This window comes from Moschus berezovskii, chromosome 8, assembly GCF_049115385.1.
Source record: "Moschus berezovskii isolate FMDL1 chromosome 8, NW_MosBer_1.0, whole genome shotgun sequence".
Lineage (NCBI taxonomy): Eukaryota > Metazoa > Chordata > Mammalia > Artiodactyla > Moschidae > Moschus > Moschus berezovskii.
This window is the reverse complement of record NC_142467.1, coordinates 66887508-66908661: the sequence shown is the minus strand read 5'-3', so window position 1 is coordinate 66908661 and position 21154 is coordinate 66887508. Positions and strand designations below refer to the sequence as shown.

Genomic DNA, 21154 nt, shown 5'->3' with positions numbered 1-21154 from the left:
ATCTTGAACATCTGGAAGTTCACGGTTCACGTACTGCCAAAGCCTGGCTTGGAGAATTTTAAGCATCAGTTCAGTTCAGTTCAGTTCAGTCGCTCAGTCGTGTCCGACTCTTTACGACCCCATGAATCACAGCATGCCAGGCCTCCCTGTCCATCACCAACTCCCGGAGTTCACTCAAACTCATGTCCATCGAGTCGGTGACGTCATCCACCCTTCTCATTCTCTGTCGTCCCCGTCTCCTCCTGCCCCCAATCCCTCCCAGCATCAGAGTCTTTTCCAGTGAGTCAACTCTTCGCATGAGGTGGCCAAAGTATTGGAGTTTCAGCTTTAGCATCAGTCCTTCCAATGAACACCCAGGATTGATCTCCTTTAGAATGGACTAGTTGGATCTCCTTGCAGTCCAAGGGACTCTCAAGAGTCTTCTCCAGCACTACAGTTCAAAAGCATCAATTCTTCGGTGATCAGCTTTCAAAATGCTTCCCTGGAAAAAAACAACTAAAGGTTAACAATTTTCATCACTCTTGATTTTTAGCCCATCATTTGAAAGCACTGAAATGTGTAGGCAATGAAAAATGTTGGTGTTGGCACAAAGACAGAAGAGGAAGGCAAAAACTCGAAGGCATTACATTCAAAGTTCCAGAGCCCCAGGGAACTCTGCAAAGATGTGCTACACCAGGAGAGTCTTCCTGGGGTCACCCAGCTCATGCAGCCAAGGCTCCATGTACCATCATGCCAGCATGAGTCACTGTGCACATTGAAGAGGCCTTGTCACATTGTCTAGAATAAAAATATAAAACCACATAATGATTTAGGACCATAAGCATAAGCACATGTAGGGGCTTCTCAGGTGATACAGTGGTAAAGAATCTGCCCGCCGGAAGATTCCCCGGAGTAGGAAACTGCAACCCACTCCACAATATTCTTGCCTGGAAAATCCCATGGACAGAGGAGCCTGGTGGGCTTACAGTCTAGGGGATTGCAAAGAATCCGACACAACTGAGCACACGTTCACAAACATATATAAACACACACACACAATACATGTAAGCAGAAGATACCCATGGGAATTATGCAGAGTGGAAAAAGCCAATCTCAAAGACTTACATACTGTGCAATTCCATTGATACAGTATTCTCAGAGTGACAAAACCTTAGTGATAGAAAGCAGATCAGCGGTTGCCAAGGTTGGAGGAAGGATGTGACTTAGAGGGAATATTAGAGTCACACCGTGAAGCATCTCAGCAGCCAGGGCCAACACAGTCAGGCTCTCACTAGGGTGTTTAACAACTGAAGCAAGCCAGCGAGGCCATCTAGGAGAGTCTGGAAGCCACGCTGTACTTCTGAATCAAGCTGGGATGCTCAGCCAGATGAGAGGTATGAGCCTTGTATAAATGTGGAGAGGTACAGCCTGGCTGCTGTAAGCAAATATCCACAGGGCTGTTGTGTGGGAGGATAGATTAGATCTGCCCTATATTAACTCTGAGGGCAGGTCTTATATCTGCAGGGAGAAGCTAGATGAAAGCAGGTTTCAATTCAATATAAAGAACTGTCCAATAGACCTTCTTTGACAGATAATAAGTTCCCAGACACTGGAAATATTTGAACATAGATCAAATGACCACCTGTCGAGCGTGATGTAAGGCGTCCCCATGAAGGGCCTCTATCCCATTCTAAGGTGATGACACCAACAATAAAGACACTGGAGGGAGGGCACTCTGATCAGAAGATAAGATTCAGTGCCACTCTTCCCTTTTAATTTTGCAAACTCCATTAGTATGAATCTGTTTTCCTAAACCCAGTAACTCCTTGGGGGTTCATCCTGTCCCAAAATGAATCTCACCTCCCCAGCAGATCTCCAGGCCTCCTGACAAGAGGGACACTGCCTGCACTGTTCCTGCTTCACCCACTGAGCCTGGCACAAGGTGGGCAGAAGAGAAGCTCTGTAAACATGTGAAGCCAGGTGAATGATAGCTCGGGCATGTCCGAGGCAAGAAGCCAGCCCGGCTCCAGCTGAAGTCCTCATGCACTGAGAGTCCATATATTTTATGACCTCAGAGTCCTTCCTGGCACAAACTCCCTCCAATGGTGATTCATTTCTCCTTTGCAGCTTTGTCAGTATTGGGGTTTTCTACTTAGTTCTCAGTGAATTAGCTATCATAGTTATAGCTCCCTAGGAAATGCCATACAGGAACTCTGTCAGGGTTTTTATTTGCTTGGACAAATCGTTTTATTTCAGCAAGGTGTTTTATTAGCTTAGTGAGCCATAAATCACTTCAAAGGTAGATGAAAGATGACCCAAGACACACAATTTTATATGAGATGTTGTTCTTTCTGCTGAAGATCATGTCTCCTTGATTAGGATTGAGATCGATTTAGTTTCACGCAAATTATGAAAAGCGAATGACATCAACATACCTGTTTAGTCACCTGGACAGAGCTAAGAAGCTGATTCCAACACCCATCTGGTTACCATCACTCAGGAAATCTGTCATCAACTTGCAGGGTTATAACAGTCCCAAAAAAGGCAGTTTGAAGTTCCTTCTCCAAAACATAAGTCCTCCTGGGCCCAAATCACACTAACAATGAAGACACTGGTGTGAGAATAGCTATGAGAAAGGAATTGCATTCATTAGCATAGGCTCTGCTATGATGCAGTAACACCTAAACCCTTAAATCTCCATGACTTAACCCAACATGTGGTTATTTCTCATTCTTACCAGGTTTCCAATGAGCTTTGGTCATGCCATACCTCAGGATGGCTAAGCAATTAATCCTGTCCTCTTCCATCTTGGGACAGCAGAAAGAGGAGAGGGAATATAAAACCCAACCCACCTCCTTCCCTTCCTCCCTTCCTTCCCTCCTTCCTTTCTTTCATGTCAAGGTTATTTTTTTAAAGAAGTTTCAGGTTCACAGGAAAATTAAAAGGAAGGTGCAGAGATTTCCCATATACTCCCTCCATATACAAGCATAGTCTCCCCATTATTAACATTGCCTACCATCTGTCTGTATTAGTCACTTCAGTCCTGTCCGACTCTGCGACACCATGGACTGCAACCCTCCAGGCTCCTCTGTCCATGGTATTTTCCAGGCAAGAATACTGGAGTGGGTTGCCATTTCCTCCTCCAGGGGATCTTCCTGACCCAGGGGTTGAACCCAGGTCTCCGGCATTGTAGGCAGATTCTTTACTATCTGAGCCACCAGGGAAGACCACCAGAGTGGTATCTTTGTTATAACTGATGAACCTATATTGATACATCATAATTACTCAAACTCCATGGTTAACATTCTCTCAATATTGACTATCCTGTGGGTTTGGACCATTGTCTATTGATATGTATCCACTGTTATAGTATCATACATAGTATTTTCACTGCCCTAAAAATCCTATGTACTCTACCTATTCATCTCTCCTCCCCAATCCCTGGCAAACACTGATATTATTTTTTCTCCATGGTTTTGCCATTTCCAGAATGTCATATAGACCATATAATATGTACCCTTTTCAGATTTTAGTAATATGCATTTAAAGTTCCTCCTGCTCTTTTCATGCATGGCTTGACACCTCACTTCTTTTTAGCACTGATTAATATTCTATTGTCTGGATGTACCACAGTTCAGTTATCCTTTCACCTACTGAAGGACATCTTGGTTTCTTCTAACTCTTGGTAATTATGGATAAACTTTCTATGAACACATGCATGCAGATTTCTGTGTAGACACAGGTTTTCAAATCCTTTGGGTAAATACCAAGGAGTGTGATTGCTGGATTGTATGGTACGAGTACGTATGTTTACTTTTGTAAGAAACTGCCAAACTGTCTTCCAAAGTGGCTGTACCATTTTGTGTCCCTACAAGCAATGAAAGAGATTTAGTGTTGTCAGTGTTCCAAATTTTGGCCATTCTAACAGGTATGTAGGTATCTCACTGCATATTGTCTTAATTTCCTGATGACATTTGCCCACTTTTAAATGCCTGGGCCTGGAGTGACACTCACTGCTTTTAACTCACAGCCCACTGGTCAGAACCAGACATAGCCCAGAACGTGACAGCAGGTCTGAGAAACACAAGGGAGTGCCTGGGTGCTGAGGAAGAACAAAGGTCTCTGCCACAGGGCTTAAACCCCTGGGAATGGCTTTCTTAGCACCTGTATCCCAACTTTATCTCTTGCCATGGATCCAGGTTTATTCTGGTGTGCAAGCTGGACTTGAAGAACAGTCTCGCTTCTGTGATTGAGAAAGAACTGGGACTCAGAGCCCAGAAACCTCTTTGGAAGCAAAGTCAGGAGTTAGATATGCTAGACCACCAGGAAGATCTGACTGACTTGGGGCACACATCGGAGGGCGCTGCAAGAGTTTCTCCCTCCTCCTCTATATTCAGATCTGAAAGCACCCAACCATCAAGGAAATGCAGAGCAAGTGAGCACAGCCATGCCTCTACACAGCTCTTTGTTCCCAGTGCCCAGGGAGGCAACTCTACTTAAAGCCAGCAGTCGGACTGCCACAGACTCCAAGGGCACTGCACAACTGGCGACCCGGGACCATGGCTGCTCAGGTGTGGTGTTCTCTCTAGAACCTGACGTCACTGGCCTTATACTGGCCAAAGTCCCCCATAGAAAAGTCAGGCATCGAAGTATCCTACGTATCATATCTCTTGTGCCAATTAAAAAAATAAAGATAATCACTAAAGAAATAGCTTGTAAGTTGTAGCAGCATCTTATCTGCAAGTGAACCAGCCATGCTGTTCAGATATTATATTATACTATAATTCATGTTGTAGTCTCTTCAATGTAAAGAATCATTTCAGTGAACAAAGTACCTTTTTTTCTTCCAATTCCTGTTTTAATTAGAAAAGTGATGGAAAATCTAGAAGTACCTCCCTATAGCTAGTTTTAAAAAATCTATTTGGAAACCTTGAAAATATTGGTAAATTATAAAAGAAATTGAACTCTGATACTTTTCTCTTATTTTATTGTTCCCTATTCTCTGAAAAGCCTTCAACGTTGTATTTCTATCTCAGAATAAGGATGCATTTTCCTCTCAGAACCTGAGGTATTCTAACTATATGTAAATCAGTTCACAGAAATAAATATCCATGGTTAAAGGACATTTAAAATGTTAAAAGGTTTTTCTCAACCGTTCACTGTTTAAAATAAAAAAAGTCTATTTCCAGAACCCTGGTAGCTCCAACCCCCTTTCACGACTGCACAGAAGCACAAGTCTCATGCAAAGCCATTTTTCCTCAGCTCTTCTCCTCCCTGAAAGACCTCAAGTGGGGAATCACAGTTTGATTCTGATTTTGAGGCAATTCTATGTTAATCAACTTTTTTTTAACAGTGAAAACTTTTTTCCCTTTTATTCAGAATCAAAACAGACAATTGGACAGAGAAACTAAATAGAAATCAAGGAAGTTGCTATCATATTGAAAAGGGTATCTTAAGTATTATCCTTCAAGTCCTGAAAACTCTGCCACACATGTATGTTTAAAGTATCATGATTGCCTTGATGCCTACATTTCACTCTAATTCCCTGGCCATAAACACCAACAAAATGCTGATGATTCCTCTCTCTGTCTCCACCCCCGGAATCCTCAGCTCACATAGCTGAATGCCTGTTTAATATCTGCACTTGGTTATCTCACAGGCACTGTTAGTTGAGCATGTTCAAAACGTAATCCTTGATCTGCAAATCTCCCTCCCCCACTTTCTCCCTCTCAACAAGGGGCAGTGCTGTGCTTCAGGTCTCTCAGGACAAAACCACAGATGTTATCCTTCATTCGGTTTTTTTCTCTCAGTCCACTTCCAACCCATTAGCTAAGTTCTATTGGTCCCATCCTCAAAATTTGTCCAGGATGTGACTGTGTGTTATCAACTCCATGATCATTACTCTGGTCGAAGCCACCATCATGGTTTGCCTACATTTTTTGTGCTGGTCTTCTCCCTAATTGTGACCTAGCCCTCCTAGAGGCTACTTTGAACACCATAGTTAGCTAGAATGAACTTTTGAAAACATAAAGAGAGTCATGTTACTTCAGTGCTCTAAACTCTCCATGACCTCCCAGTGTCAAAGCAAAGTCCTATTTATGCAGATGGCCATCAGGCACATGAAAATATGCTCAACATCACTAATTATTAGAGAAATGCAAATCAAAACTATAGTGAGGTACCACTTCACACCAGTCAGAATGGCCATCAGGGAGACTTTCCTGTGTCCAAAGGGTAAGACTTCACCTTGCAGTGCAAGGGGTGCAGGTTCAATCCCTAGTCAGGGAACTAAGATCCTACATGCCTCAAGGCCAAAATACATAAAAGAGAAGCAATATTGTAACAAATTCAACAATGACTTTAAAAATGGTCCACATCAGAAAAAAAAAAATTAAAGACTGGCCATAATTAAAAATCTACAAATAACAAATGTTGGAGAGGGTTTAGAGACAAAGGAAACTTTCTACACTGTTGGTGGGAATGTAAATTAGTGCAGCCACTATGGAGAACAGTATGTAGGTTCCTCAAAACACTAAAAACAGAGGTGTCATATGATCCAACAATTCCACTCCTGGGCATACACCCAGATAAAACTGTAATCCAAAAAGATTCATGGGATTATTATTCACAGTAGCCAAGACATGGAAACAACTTAAAGGTACATCAATGGATGAAAGAATACAGACGATGAGGTACATATATACAATGGAATACTCCTCGGCCATAAAAAAGAATGAAATAATGCCTTTTGCAGCAACATGGGTGGACCTAGAGATCATCATACTAAGTAAATTAAGTCAGAAGGATAAAGACACATGCTATATCACTTATATGTGAATCTAAAATATGACACAAGTGAACTTATCTACAAAACAGACTCACAGATAGAGAGAATAAAGTTGTGGTTACCAAGGGGGAGGTGGATGGGGGTGAAATGGATTGGGAGTTTGGGATCAGCAAATGTGAAATGGTATCTATAGAATGGATAAACAACAAGGTCCTACTGTATAGCATGGGGAACTATAGTTAATATCCTGTGGCAAACCATAATGGAAAAAATATGAAAAGAATGTATATGTGTATAACTGAATCACTCTGCTGTGAAGAAATACTTGAATAAACTAAAAATTTTTTAAAAAGCAACATGTTATTAAAATGGCCCAAAAAGCTCCCTTTGATCTCATTTCCTGCATTTCTCTCCTGATTTGCTCAGTTCAAGTTCAGGGCATTTGTTTCTCAGACTCACCAGATGTGCTTCCACCACAGGACCTTTGCACTGACTGTTCCTTTGCCAAGGATGCTTTTCCCCAGATATTTGCAAGATTCTTGCTCCTTCATCAAACTGATGACCACAGGTGTAGCATCCTCACTGCTGTCCTGCCCTCCCTTCCCTACTGCATCTTCCTTCATACTTCTTCTCATCTAACATACTTTATACTGTACTTTATCATTTCCTTCTTCTAGTATATAAACTCCACAAGGGCAGAGATTTTTATGTTTTGTTCACAGCTGTGTCTATTCACTTAGGAATGATACCTGGCACACAGTAGACACTTAAAAAATATTTGTTGAATAAATAAGATTCAATGCATTTGGATAAATTAGGAACTGATTCCCACCTTTCATGCCTTCTAACACTTCTCACTTGAACATCTGTGGTACGTGAACCTACGGCAGACCAAGGGTCTCCTTGTTGCCGGATCAGCAGGGGCTAAGCTTGTAATCAAACCTTGAGGATATGATTTGCAACATATGAATGTGCCCATAGGCTGCACACTGGATCTTATTTCTGAGCTGGACTGGCTGCACCAGGTCAGTCACTGCAGATACCTTTATGGAATGAGGTGAGGTTGTATACAAATCTGTCATACCACAGACTGTGATACCCCCAGATCACTCATCTTACAAGACAGAGCTGCAGGGGTCAGAGGGCACAAGTGATTCTGAAGAAAGCTACACGGATATGGGTAAATCAGAGTGCCTGCAACACCTTTCTGGTCAGGAGAGGGTTATAAGTAAAATTTGGATTTCACCAACTGCTAGTAGACCTGCAGACAGGTGTTCAAACAATTGAGAAGCAACTTCCCTCCCCTACCACAGACACTACCCAGCTCTGTCTCCTCCAAGCTCAGTGAGCTACAGACATGAACTAGGCTGTGAGCCAAAGAGATACTCCCAGAGACCTTCCAAAACATTCAGCAAGGACTGAGGGCTCAAGCAGCTGGGGGCGCCCAAGACCTTCTGACATTATGCTGCTAATAGGACTTCATCAGTAGCCAAGGACTGGCTGGACCTGGGGAAACTTGGGCCCCACTTGGGTGACATCACCAGCTCTGCCAAGTCCTGGATGCTCTGCCTTGTAGTCTCATCAAGCCGGAGGTGATACTTAGGGACAGGATCAGTTGTCACCGATATAAATGAGCTGGGTCCACTGGGTGAGCTGCTTTTAACATATCCTGAAAAATTCTAAGATGTGATGAAATCTAAACATGTCACAAGCAGAAAGGGCAAGAAATGTTTTCAAGTCTCATTTGCTCTTATGAAGTGACATCGAGAAAGATAATGAATTCGATGAAGAGGAAAAGGCGAATTATGATATTAAAAATTCATTTCCATTTAGCAAATTTGCTATTAGCATCACAATTCAGGATACTTTAATAATTAGAGCCTCACATAGGTGGCATAATTGGCTGCCTCACTGATAGGATTTAAGGAACATCAGAAAAATCCCTTTTCCTAAATCGCTTCTTCAACAGCCTGAGTCACCCACCAGGGTTGGACACAGCTGACCCTTCCTGGGTTCCTCTTCTAAATACACATTCTCAGGGTGGGAAGTGACAGCCACTCAGGTCTAGCCCTCCCCGGCAACTGGGTGGAGCAGATGAGAGCCCCGAAGGAAAGACTGAGCATGGGAAGGGAGGCTCCTGGAGGCCACTGTGCACCCCAGGAGGCTTCTCCTCCTCAAATTGTCTTCACAGTGACCCATTCCTGCTGAAGACCTTTTGTCTTCAGGAGAGCACTTTTTGCTCAAGAGGCAAATGTTTTCTGCAAATTCACAGGAGAAATGGCAGGAACTGTGTAGTGGGACATCCTTTGGATAGGGAAGAGTTCTGCCATGGTCTGGGGTCGGGAGGGATAGGGGTGCCCCCTGCACTCAGAGCAGCTCCAACTGACAGTACCAGTCAGGGCGCCCCTGAAGGCCCACTAGGTCCCCTGCCTGCCTTCAGCCAGGTTCCTGCTGAGCCTCTGGAACAAGTAAAGGATCCTGTTGTGACATAATCATAGATACCCACATTCATGCTTTGAAAACAAGGCAAGTCCAAAGGAGACAGGCCCCAGATCAAACAATAATGCTGAGGCTCCCAGTGCCTCTGCCTCTGCTTTCAACAGTGACCCCTCGGGGAAGGTGAGTTTTTTCCCTGGACTTCAGCCTCACCCACTCCCAGGCCCACGCTCATTTCCCCCAAGCAACTAGAGGGGCTTCTGAAGTGCTAGGCTGAACTGCTGTTTTCTCAGTTTAAAAGTAATCAATAACTCCGCAGTAACCCTGGGTTCAGAAGATCCCCTGGAGGAGGGCATGGAAAGCCATTCCAGTAATCTTGCCTGGAGAATTCCCATGGATAAAGGAGCCTGATGGGGTACAGTCCATAGGGTCACAAAGAATCAGACACTACTGAGCAACTAAGCACACATACACAGCCTCAATAAAAAGGCCCACACCCTGGCCCAGTATTAGTGGTAAAGAATCCACCTGCCAATGCAAGAGACATAAGAGACCCAGGTTCGATCCCTGGGTTAGCAAGTGACCCTGGAGAAGGAAACGGTAACCCACTCCAGTATTCTTGCCTGTAGAATTCATGGACAGAGGAACCTGGGGGGCCACAGTCCATAAGGTCACACAGAGTTGGACACAACTGAAGTGACTAAGCATGCACACACTGGCCCTGTATATCTAGCTGCACAAGATCTGGGTGCTGTCCATTCTCAGGCCTCCTCCCACCACCTTCCCACATGACCCCTGCATTCAGCTATAAGCACAGTTCCCAAGATGCCCAAACATTGAGGCCTGCTGTTCTCCCCTCTGCCAACCAAGGCCTACTCCACCTCACGGTCCCAAGGGTCAGCCTTGGTCCTGCTCTGGAAAGATGGGATGGTAAAAGAGGGCTAGATAGAGTAAGTTAGAATGCAAGAAAGTCTGATTTTTACTGAGATTCAGTTGTTTTTCTTAACAAGCACTCCTCATATTGTTGCAAGCCTTTGGTTAATTTCCAAAGTTCTGAAAAAGTTAATCTTGATAGTTTGTGTGTGTTTGTGTGTTTACCAGTATTGTCGTGGCTTTTATGAAGGAGTAGTACTCTTGCCTGGAGAATCCCATGGACGGAGGAGCCTGGTAGGCTACAGTCCATGGGGTCACTAAGAGTTGGACACGACTGAGTGACTTCACTTTCTTCACGCATTGGAGAAGGAAATGGCAACCCACTCCAATATTCTTGCCCGGAGAATCCCAGGGATGGAGGAGCCTGTTGGGCTGCCGTCTATGGGGTCTCACAGAGTCGGACACGACTGACGTGACTTAGCAGCAGCAGCAGGCTTTCAGAGGTCCTTACTCTGCCAGTCCAGAAGTATTCTTGCCAGTGGATTAATTTTTGACAAAGGTGTGAAGGCAATTCACCGGGTAAAGGATGGTCTTTCTGCAAACGGGCTGAAACAATTAAATATTTATATGCAATCAATTAATACATAAAAATGAAAGGAACTTTGATCCACACCATTCACCATACAAGAAAATAATCCAAAAGGATCAAAGACCCTAAAGTAAAACCTAAAGCTACAAAATTTCTAGAAGAAAACCTAACAGAAAATCTCTGACTTTGGATAGGCAAAGATCCTAGATGCAATGTTAAATATATGATCCTTAAAAGAAAAAAATGACCCTTGTGAACTTAAGCAATTTCCCTAAAACCACTGAAACTTAGTTCCATTTTGAAGGTAGGAAGAAAGACTTTCTCTCAGTACACTATTTCTCCCCATCCTCTCTCTGTGCTTTTTTTTAAAAGTAATGAATGGCTGCTATCAAAAAGTCTACAAACAATAAATGCTGGAGAGGGTGCAAAAAAAAAAAAGGAACCCTCTTACACTGTTGGTGGGAATGCAAACTAGTACAGCCACTATGGAAAACAGTGAGGAGATTCCTTTAAAAACTGGAAATAGAACTGCCATATGACCCAGCAATCCCACTGCTGGGCATACACAACGAGGAAACCAGAATTGAAAGAGACACGTGTACCCCAATGTTCATCGCAGCACTGTTTATAACAGCCAGGACATGGAAGTAACCTAGAGGTCCATCTGCAGATGAATGGATAAGAGAGCTGTGGTACATATACACAATGGAATATTACTCAGCCATTAAAAAGAATGCATTTGAATCAGTTCTAATGAGGTGGATGAAACTGGAGCCTATTATACAGAGCGAGGTAAGTCAGAAAGAAAAACACCAATACAGTATATTAAGGCATATATATGGAATTTAGAAAGATGGTAACGATGACCCTACATGCGAGACAGCAAAAGAGACACAGCTGTAAAGAACAGACTTTTGGACTCTGTGGGAGAGGGCGAGGGTGGGATGATTTGAGAGAATAGCATTGAGACATGTATATTATCATATGTGAAATAGATGGCCAGTCCAGGTTTGATGCAGGTGACAGGGTGCTCAGGCCTGGTGCACTGGGATGACTATGAGGGGTGGGATGGGGGGTGAGGTGGGAGGGGGGTTCAGGATGGGAGGACACATGTACACCCATGGCTGATTCATGTGAATGTATGGCAAAAACCACCACAATATTGTAAAGTAATTAGCCTCCAATTAAAATAAATTAAAAAAAGAAAACTAAATAAAAGTAATGACACATCAGTGTTTACTATAGGTTATTAGTATAGTACTAGAGAGTTTCATTCATATTGTTGGTGAGCCAGTCTAAAGAAGTGAGAGGATCCAGGTTAAAACTGACCAGGCATCCTGGAAACAGGTGGTAGTGGTAAGATGTTTAGGGATCCTGGGGAATAAAATCTTAAATACAATGGTAAATATATGATCTTTAAAAGGAAAAAGTAAATTTCATCAAAATTAAGAAACTTCTGTTTTCTAAATCATTGTTAAAGGAATAGAAAGACAGGCCGCAGACTAGGAGAAAATATTTGGAAATCATATATCTGATAGAAGACTTGTATCCACAATATAGAAAGTATTCTCAATACAAGCTCTCAAACAAACAATTCAATCTTAAAATGGTCAAAATATTTGACCAGACATATGTGAAACAAGAAACATGGATGGTAATTAAACACTTGAAAAAGTATTCAAGATCTTTAGTTATTAGCGAAATACAAATCAAAATCACAATGAGATACCACATCACAGTCATAAAATGGCTAAAATTAAGAAGATTGCTGCATACGAAGCGTGAGTGAAGATGCAGAGCCACTGAAACTCTTAACCACTGGTTTTAGCTGTTGTTCAATCTCTAAGTCATGTCTGACTCTTTGCAACCCCGTGGGCTATAAAATTATACAACTATTTTGGGTAAACCATGTGGCAATTTCTTTAAAAGTATATACCAATATATATCTATCATATGCCCCAGTCACTCCACTCCTAGATATTTAACCAGGAGAAATGAAAGCATGTTTCTACTTATAGACTTGTACTTTGATAGTCATCGCAGCTTTACATGTAATAGCCAGAATCTAGAAACAACAAAATATTTATCAAGGGATGAAGGGGTAAACAAATTTTACCACAGTCATATAATGAAATGCTGCTCACCAAAAACGAGGAATAAAGTATTGATAAATCATCCATGTGCATGATTTCAAAATAAATATGCTAAGCAAAAGAAATATAAACAAAGTATAAATAAATCTAAACAAAATATGCTAATCAAAAATAGATCTAAACAAAAAAATTATACATACTATGCCATTCTAATTTATCTAAAGTTCTAGGAAATGTGACTGTACTCCATTTGTTCAATACAAACTAACATACAGAGGCAGAGAGCAGAAAGTGTTTGCAGTGATGGAGCAGGCGCTAGCATGGGTGGGAGGGAAGAAATACAAAGGGTCCCAAAAAGGTTTTGGACATGATGGGTATGTGATGGTGTCACCAGTATATACATATTTCAAAACTTAGGTTTAAGACATGTGCATTTTATTGTATGTCAATTATTCCCATAACGCTGTTAAAAATAATAAAACCCAGGACCATCAATCAAATCTGTGTGTGGCTGTAAGATATTTTGTTAAGACATGTAAAAAAATTAACCCAGCAACTTCCTGGTGGTCTAGGGCTAAGAAACTCTGTGCTCCCAATGCATGGGGCCCAGGTTTGATCCCTGTTTGGGGAGCTTGATCCCACATGCTGCAACTAACAGTTTGCATGCTGCAACTAAAGATCCTATTCTACATGATGCAACTAAAGATCACTCAAACTACAACTAAGGCCAAGCACCTTTTAAAAAGAAGAATTAACCAAGTAGAACTTCCCAGATATACAAATGGGCTTTAGGAACTTAAAGGCAAGATCCCACAGTCTTCAGAAAGGATGAGTACGTTTTGCATGGGGAAAGAAAGTGAATCATTCTGACAGAGGACAGACTGAAGAAGATCTATGAAAGGAAAATCAAAATAAAGTTGGTATTGCTAAGAGAGCTCTCTAAACTGGAGCCAGCAACATTGGTAATTATTAGAGAAATTCAAATTAAAATTGCAATGAGGTTCCACCCACACCAGTCAGTTCAGTTCAGTCGCTCAGTCATGTCCAACTCAGCGACCCCATGAACCACAGCACGCCAGGCCTCCCTGTCCATCACCAACTCCTGAAGTTCACTCAAACTCATGTCCATCGAGTCGGTGATGCCATCCAGCCACCTCATTCTCTGTCGTCCCCGTCTCCTCCTACCCCCAATCGCTCCCAGCATCAGAGTCTTTTCCAGTGAGTCAACTCGTCGCATGAGGTGGCCAAAGTATTGCAGTTTCAGCTTTAGCATAAGTCCTTCCAATGAACACCCAGGATTGATCTCCTCTAGAATGGACTGGTTGGATCTCCTTGCAGTCCAAGGGACTCTCAAGAGTCTTCTCCAACACCACAGTTCAAAAGCATCAATTCTTCGGCAATCAGCTTTCTTCACAGTCCAACTCTCACATCCATACATGACCACGGGAAAAACCATAGCCTTGACTAGATGGACCTTGGTTGGCAAAATAATGTCTCTGCTTTTTAATATGCTACTTAGCCTGGTCATAACTTTCCTTCCAAGGAGTAAGCGTCTTTTAATTTCATGGCTGCAATCAGCATCCACAGTGATTTTGGAGGCCAAAAAAATAAAGTCTGACACGGTTTCCACTGTTTCCCCATCTATTTCCCAAGAAGTGATGGGATCAGATGCCATGATCTTCGTTTTCTGAATGTTGAGCTTCAAGCCAACCTTTTCACTCTCCTCTTTCACTTTCATCAAGAGGGCTTTGAGTTCCTCTTCACTTTCTGCCATAAGGGTGGTGTCATCTGCATATCTGAGGTAATTGATATTTCTCCCGGCAATCTTGAGTCCAGCTTGTGCTTCTTCCAGCCCAGCGTTCCTCATGATGTGCTCTGCATATAAGTTAAATAAGCAGGGTGACAATATACAACCTTGACGTACTCCTTTTCCTATTTGGAACCAGTCTGCTGTTCCATGTCCAGTTCTAACTGTCGCTTCCTGACCTGCATACAGGTTTCTCAAGAGGCAGGTCAGGTGGTCTGGGATTCCCATCTCTTTCAGAATGTTCCAGTTTATTGTGATCCACACAGTCAAAGGCCTTGGCATAGTCAATGAAGCAGAAATAGATGTTTTTCTGGAACTCTCTTGCTTTCTCCATAATCCAGCGGATGTTGGCAATTTGATCTCTGGTGCCTCTGCCTTTTCTAAAACCTGCTTGAACATCTGGAAGTTCACGATTCACATATTGCTGAAGCCTAGCTTGGAGAATTTTGAGCATGACTTTACTAGCGTGTGAGATGAGTACAATTGTGCGGTAGTTTGAGCATTCTTTGGCATTCCCTTTCTTTGGGATTGGAATGAAGACTGACCTTTTCCAGTCCTGTGGCCATTGCTGAGTTTTCCAAATTTGCTGACATATTGAGTGCAGCACTTTCACAGCATCATCTTTCAGGATTTGAAATAGCTCAGTTGGAATTCCATCACCTCCACTAGTTTTGTTCGTCGTGATGCTCTCTAAGGCCCACTTGACTTCACATTCCAAGGTGTCTGGTTCCAGGTGAGTGATCACGCCATCGTGATTATCTTCGTTATGAAGATCTTTTTTGTACAGTTCTTCTGTGTATTCTTGCCACCTCTTCTTAATATCTTCTGCTTCTGTTAGGTCCATACCATTTCTGTCCTTTATCGAGCCCAGCTTTGCATGAAATGTTCCCTTGATATCTCTAATTTTCTTGAAAAGATCTCTTTTTTTTCCTATTCTGTTGTTTTCCTCTATTTCTTTGCATTGATTGCTGAGGAAGGCTTTCTTATCTCTCCTTGCTATTCTTTGGAACACTGCATTCAGATGCTTATATCTTTCCTTTCCTCCTTTACTTTTCGCTTCTCTTCTTTTCACAGCTATTTGTAAGGACTCCCCAGACAGCCATTTTCTTTTTTGCATTTCTTTTCCATGGGGATGGTCTTGGTCCCTGTCTCCTGTACAATGTCACGAACCTCCGTCCAGAGTTCATCAGGCAATCTATCTATCAGATCTAGACCCTTAAATCTATTTCTTACTTCCACTGTATAATCATAAGGGATTTGATTTAGGTCATATCTGAATGGTCTAGTGGTTTTCCCTACTTTCTTCAATTTAAGTCTGAATTTGGCAATAAGGAGTTCATGATCTGAGCCACAGTCAGCTCCTGGTCTTGTTTTTGCTAACTGTATACAGCTTCTCCATCTTTGGCTGCAAAGAATATAATCAATCTGATTTCGGTGTTGACCATCTGGTGATGTCCATGTGTAGAGTCTTCTTAGAAGAAATGGAGTAGCCATCATGGTCAACAAGAGAGTCTGAAATGCAGTACTTGGATGCAATCTTAAAAACGACAGAATGATTTCTGTTCATTTCCAAGGCAAACCATTCAATATTACAGTAATCCAAGTCTATGCCCCAACCAGTAATGCTGAAGAAGCCAAAGTTGAACAGTTCTATGAAGACCTACAAGACCTTTTAGAACGAACACCCAAAAAAGATGTCCTTTTCATTATAGGGGACTGGAATGCAAAAGTAGGAAGTCAAGAAACACCTGGAGTAACAGGCAAATTTGGCCTTGGAGCACTAATTGAAGCAGGGCAAAGGCTAATAGAGTTTTGCCAAGAGAACGCACTGATCATAGCAAATACCCTCTTCCAACAACACCAGTCAGAATGACCATCATTAAAACGTCTACCAATGCTAGAGAGTGTGTGGAAAGGAACTCTCCTACACTGTTGATGGGAGTGTAAATTGGTGCATCCACTATAGAAAAGAGTATGGAGGTTTCTCAAAAAACTAAAAACAGAACTGTCGTATGATCCTGCGACCCCACTCCTGGGCATATATCTGGGGAAAAAACCATAACTCGAAGAGATACCTGCGCCCCAATGTTCATAGCAGCACTATTTACAATAGCCAAGATACAGAAGCAACCTAAATGTCCACTGACAGACGAATGGATAAAGAAGATGTGGTATACATATAGAATGGAATATTCAGTTCAGTTCAGTTTAGTCGCTCAGTCGTGTTCGACTCTCTGTGATCCCATGAATCACAGCATGCCAGGCCTCCCGGTCCATTACCAACTCCTGGAGTTCACTCAAACTCATGTCTATCGAGTCGGTGATGCCATCCAGCCATCTCATTCTCTGTCATCCCCTTTTCCTCCCGCCCCCAATCCCTCCCAGCATCAGAGTATTTTCCAGTGAGTCAACTCGTCGCATGAGGTGGCCAAAGTATTGGCGTTTCAGCTTCAGCATCAGTCCCTCCAATGAACATCCAGGACTGATAACCTTTAGAATGGACTGGTTGGATCTCCTTGCAGTCCAAGGGACTCTCAAGAGTCTTCTCCAGCACCACAGTTCAAAAGCATCAATTCTTCGGCGATCAGCTTTCTTCACTGCCATAAAAAGGATGAAATAATGCCATTTGCAGCAACATGGATGGACCTAGAGATTGTCAAACTATGTGAAGTCTGAAAGAAAAAGATATATACCCTCCGACATCACTTATATGTGGAATCTAAAATATGACACAAATGACCTCATCTATGAAACAGAAACAGGTTCACAGACATAGATAAGAGACTTGAGGTTGATGGGAAGGTGGCAGTGGGGGAGGTTCAGAGTTTGGGATTAGCAGATGCAAACTATTATATACAGTACGGATAAACAACAGAGGGAACTATATTCAATATCCTGTGATAAACCATAATGGAAAAGAATAGGAAAAGAATGTGCATATATACATACAAATATATATGTATACACACACACACACACATATATATATAAATGAATCACTTTACTGTACAGCAGAAATTAACACATTGTAAATCAACTATACATCAACAAAATAAATTTAAAAATAATAATAATAAAATAGAGCCAGGAGGCCATTAAGGAAGTGTGACTTATGCACATCTCAGCCTGGATGGAATCTGACCTACTGACCTGCCAGAAACTCAAGATACTTATTGGACCTCTGCCCTAAAACAATTTGTGATTCTTTAAGGACAAATGTTCTCTGACACGTGTCAAAGTCCATCACAATTCTCACCAGGCAACTTTTAACAACCTCGTACCTTTTTGTCTTTACAAGTTCTTAATTCTTTCTCTTCCTTGGAACACTCTTTTGGGGTTACCTGCATCTGTATCTCCCAAATTGCAGTTCCTAAGACCTCAAATAAATTCTTTTCTATTTTCAGTCTCCTAAAATGTCTTTTTTGAGTTAACAGATCAATTTTACAAATGGCCCAATTCTGTGTCCACAGCCTCTCCAATATAGCTTGGCATCTCCACCCATCAAGATGTGGAATCTCTCTTCAGACCCTCTGACTCTGGGCTGACTTGAGAACACTCTTTGGCTGATGGGATGCAGAGAAATTGATGGTGTGTTAATTCCAAGCCCAGGCTTCAAGGCTTCTTCTATTCTCCAGCTGTCTTCCTTGGTTGCCTGCCTGCATTCTGAGAATAAGCCTGGGCCAGCCTGCTGCAGGATGAAAGAACTCATGAAAGTCAGCCGATGACCAGACTACCTCCAGAAGCAGAGCCTCCTGGATGACTTATAGCTGATCACATACCATGATGGAGCCCAGCTAAGACCAGAAAAATTGTCCAGATGAGACCCACGTAAATTGCCAAACTGCACACTGTGAGCTTGTTGTTTAAGCCACTGAAATTTGCTACACAGCGGGAGATAACAGAAACACACACATCATCGCTTGTAATTCACACAACAGCCAGAGAGACAGGACACATTATCCCTATTTCAGGCAGACCTAAGGCTCAGAGCAAGTCTCACAACTGTCTAGGGTCATACTGTTGTAGCCACACATTCCAGGAAACAAACTCACTCAGAAGGACAATACAGATAGTGGAGTGCAGTTTATTACACCGGCAGGCCCAAGGCAGAGTCTCCTCTTAGCCAAGGACCCCGACCAACACTTGTGAAAATCTTTTATACCCCATGTGTACATGTCCGAACCCACCACCCCAAATTCCTTGGGACTTACATAAACCAAGGAAAATACAACCCCAGTAACCCCATCATTCACGTGCTATGTGCTCATGTGCTCAAACAGTTAGCCAATAATCAATAAGCCCGAGGTTACACTCCGACAGATACAGAAAAATTTACAGCCTGTCTGGAGGAAGGGGTGATTAGTGTATGTTTTCTCTTAGGCGGTGAGTAACCTAGATACGATCTTCAAGGCTCCCTGTCTGGAGGGGGTCTTATCCTTCTGTTGTCGTTTTCATAGGCACTAAACACAGAGTTCAGAGTCCATTGGAAAGGTGGCTGAGCATGATCAGCATGAACAGGCCTAAGATGGAGTCCAGGCCCTATGAATTCCTTCTTCAATAGCTAGCAAATGGCTTTGTAATCATCAGAGCTATGTACCAATATTCTGGCTCTCCTCCCAGGCACTTGGTGAGACTGATGTGGAGCAGAGTATCAGGACTTGTTTTGGACAAAAGCTTAAGTGAAAGCAAAGTGTGTCACTTCCAGGAGAAGGACTCTAAAAGAAATGTATGATTTGCTATATTCCCTTCCTCTTGCTGCCATACACAGAGATGTACCATATGGTGACTATCCCTTCTGTCCAGGTCTCTGAATGTGATCTGGAGGACAAACCCCAGCCAACCCATGATGGGCATCACACATGATAGTGAAATAAACCCTTTTTAGTGTAAGTCTTTGAGATTACAGATTATCACTGCAGCCCAGCCTGCTGCTGCTGCTGCTGTTAAGTCGCTTCAGTTGTGTCCGACTCTGTATGACCCCATAGACGGCAGCCCACCAGGCTCCCCCGTCCCTGGGATTCTCCAGGCAAGAACACTGGAGTGGGTTGCCATTTCCTTCTCCAATGCATGAAAGGGAAAAGTGAAAGTGAAGTCGCTTAGTCATGTCCGATCCTTAGCGACCCCATGGACTGCAGCCTACCAGGCTCCTCCGTCCATGGGATTTTCCAGGCAAGAGTACTGGAGTGGGGTGCCATCGCCTTCTCCGGCAGCCCAGCCTAGCCCATCCTAATTGATACAGCAGCTGGGGCAGGATTAAACTTCATATCTGTGTCATTCCAAAACCCACACTTTCACTCACAAACGAATGGGTAAGTAAATGATTTCTATCCAAAGGACGAGCAAGACCAACAGCACAAACTGAAATGGGAGAAAAAAGATGAAAGACAACAAGTGAACGCAACTGAGACAGCGGAGGTCAGAGGAACACATTTTCCATCCAGAGGTCAAACAGGAGGCACAGCAAGCACCTAGGGAGTGCAGGAGTGAGGTCCCTCCGCCACAGCCCTTCAGAGTGTGCACGGGGCTGAAGAGAGCGCCGCTGCTGCTTTCCATCAGAAAGTCTCTGAAGAATTGACTCAAAGCAGGCACCGTGGGGCAGCCATGAGCATGGGTGGCGACCCCAGTCCTTCTCTCTCTGGGTTCAATTCCGTTCAGTCGCTCAGTCGTGTCTGACTCTTTGTGACCCCATGAATCGCCACACACCAGGCCTCCCTGTCCATCACCAACTCCCGGAGTTTACCCAAATTCATGTCCATTGAGTCGGTGATGCCATCCAACCATCTCATCCTTTGTCGTCCCCTTCTCCTTCCGCCTTCAATCTTTCCCAACATCAGCTTGTAAGTGATCCTGCCTCGGGGAACCCCAGACTGGGACATTCAGGGTCCCTCCTGTGGTCCGGGCGTCTCCTCCTGGCTTGACCATCCTGGCTTCTCACCGCTGGATTTTCTTCCCCTCAAATTAGGACAGTTTCTCAGCATCCTCTTACTCAAACCTCTTCAACAAAACTAACCAAGATATTCTGATTAATCAACTCACGTCCTGAATCTGACATCTCCTGTGGCCCACCAGCAACTGTGGATTCAAATTCAACTCATCTGCTTCCACTTTGAACTCTCCAATTTAGGTGACTTTTCCAAATACCAAACTTTAATTCTATGCAAATAAACAAATGCTTATCTGGAGGCTATTGTATGCACAGAGCTATGGCCAGGAAATAAATAAAACATCCTCTCTCCCTGGAGGGACTCACAGTCCAGTAAGGGAGACAGATGTGAGTAAAGAGGGCCTTAATTCAAGGCCATGTTTGAGAAGGGCTGTGTTACAGGGCCAAAGACAACCAGAAAACAGGGTGAGTCAGTAAGATTCAAGCTCTCCAAGTTCCCCTCAGGGCCTGGACCTACTTGTCTGTGTGTTTTTATCATAATTTGCTACAATGCAATTTTATTGGTTTTGCCTCAATAATGAGCAGTCTTGGGAACATAATTAAATGTTTGCAATCACTGTAATGGGCTTCCCTGATGGCTCAGTGGTAAAGAATCCTCCTGTATGCAGGAGACGCAGGTTCAATCCCTCGGTCGGGAAGATCCCCT

General features: G+C 43.0%; 1 long non-coding RNA gene across 1 annotated transcript in view; it reads right to left on the bottom strand.

Annotated features, from left to right (window-relative positions):
* Nucleotides 1-289: 289 nt before the first annotated feature.
* The window catches only part of LOC148777084 (uncharacterized), a 173728-nt gene continuing 152863 nt past the window's right edge, over nucleotides 290-21154 (bottom strand). The window contains exons 3-4 of the long non-coding RNA XR_016038034.1: nucleotides 2415-2605; nucleotides 290-481 (exon numbers count right to left, since the gene is read on the bottom strand). This is a non-coding gene — a long non-coding RNA (uncharacterized LOC148777084). The remainder of the gene's footprint in view (nucleotides 482-2414; nucleotides 2606-21154) is intronic.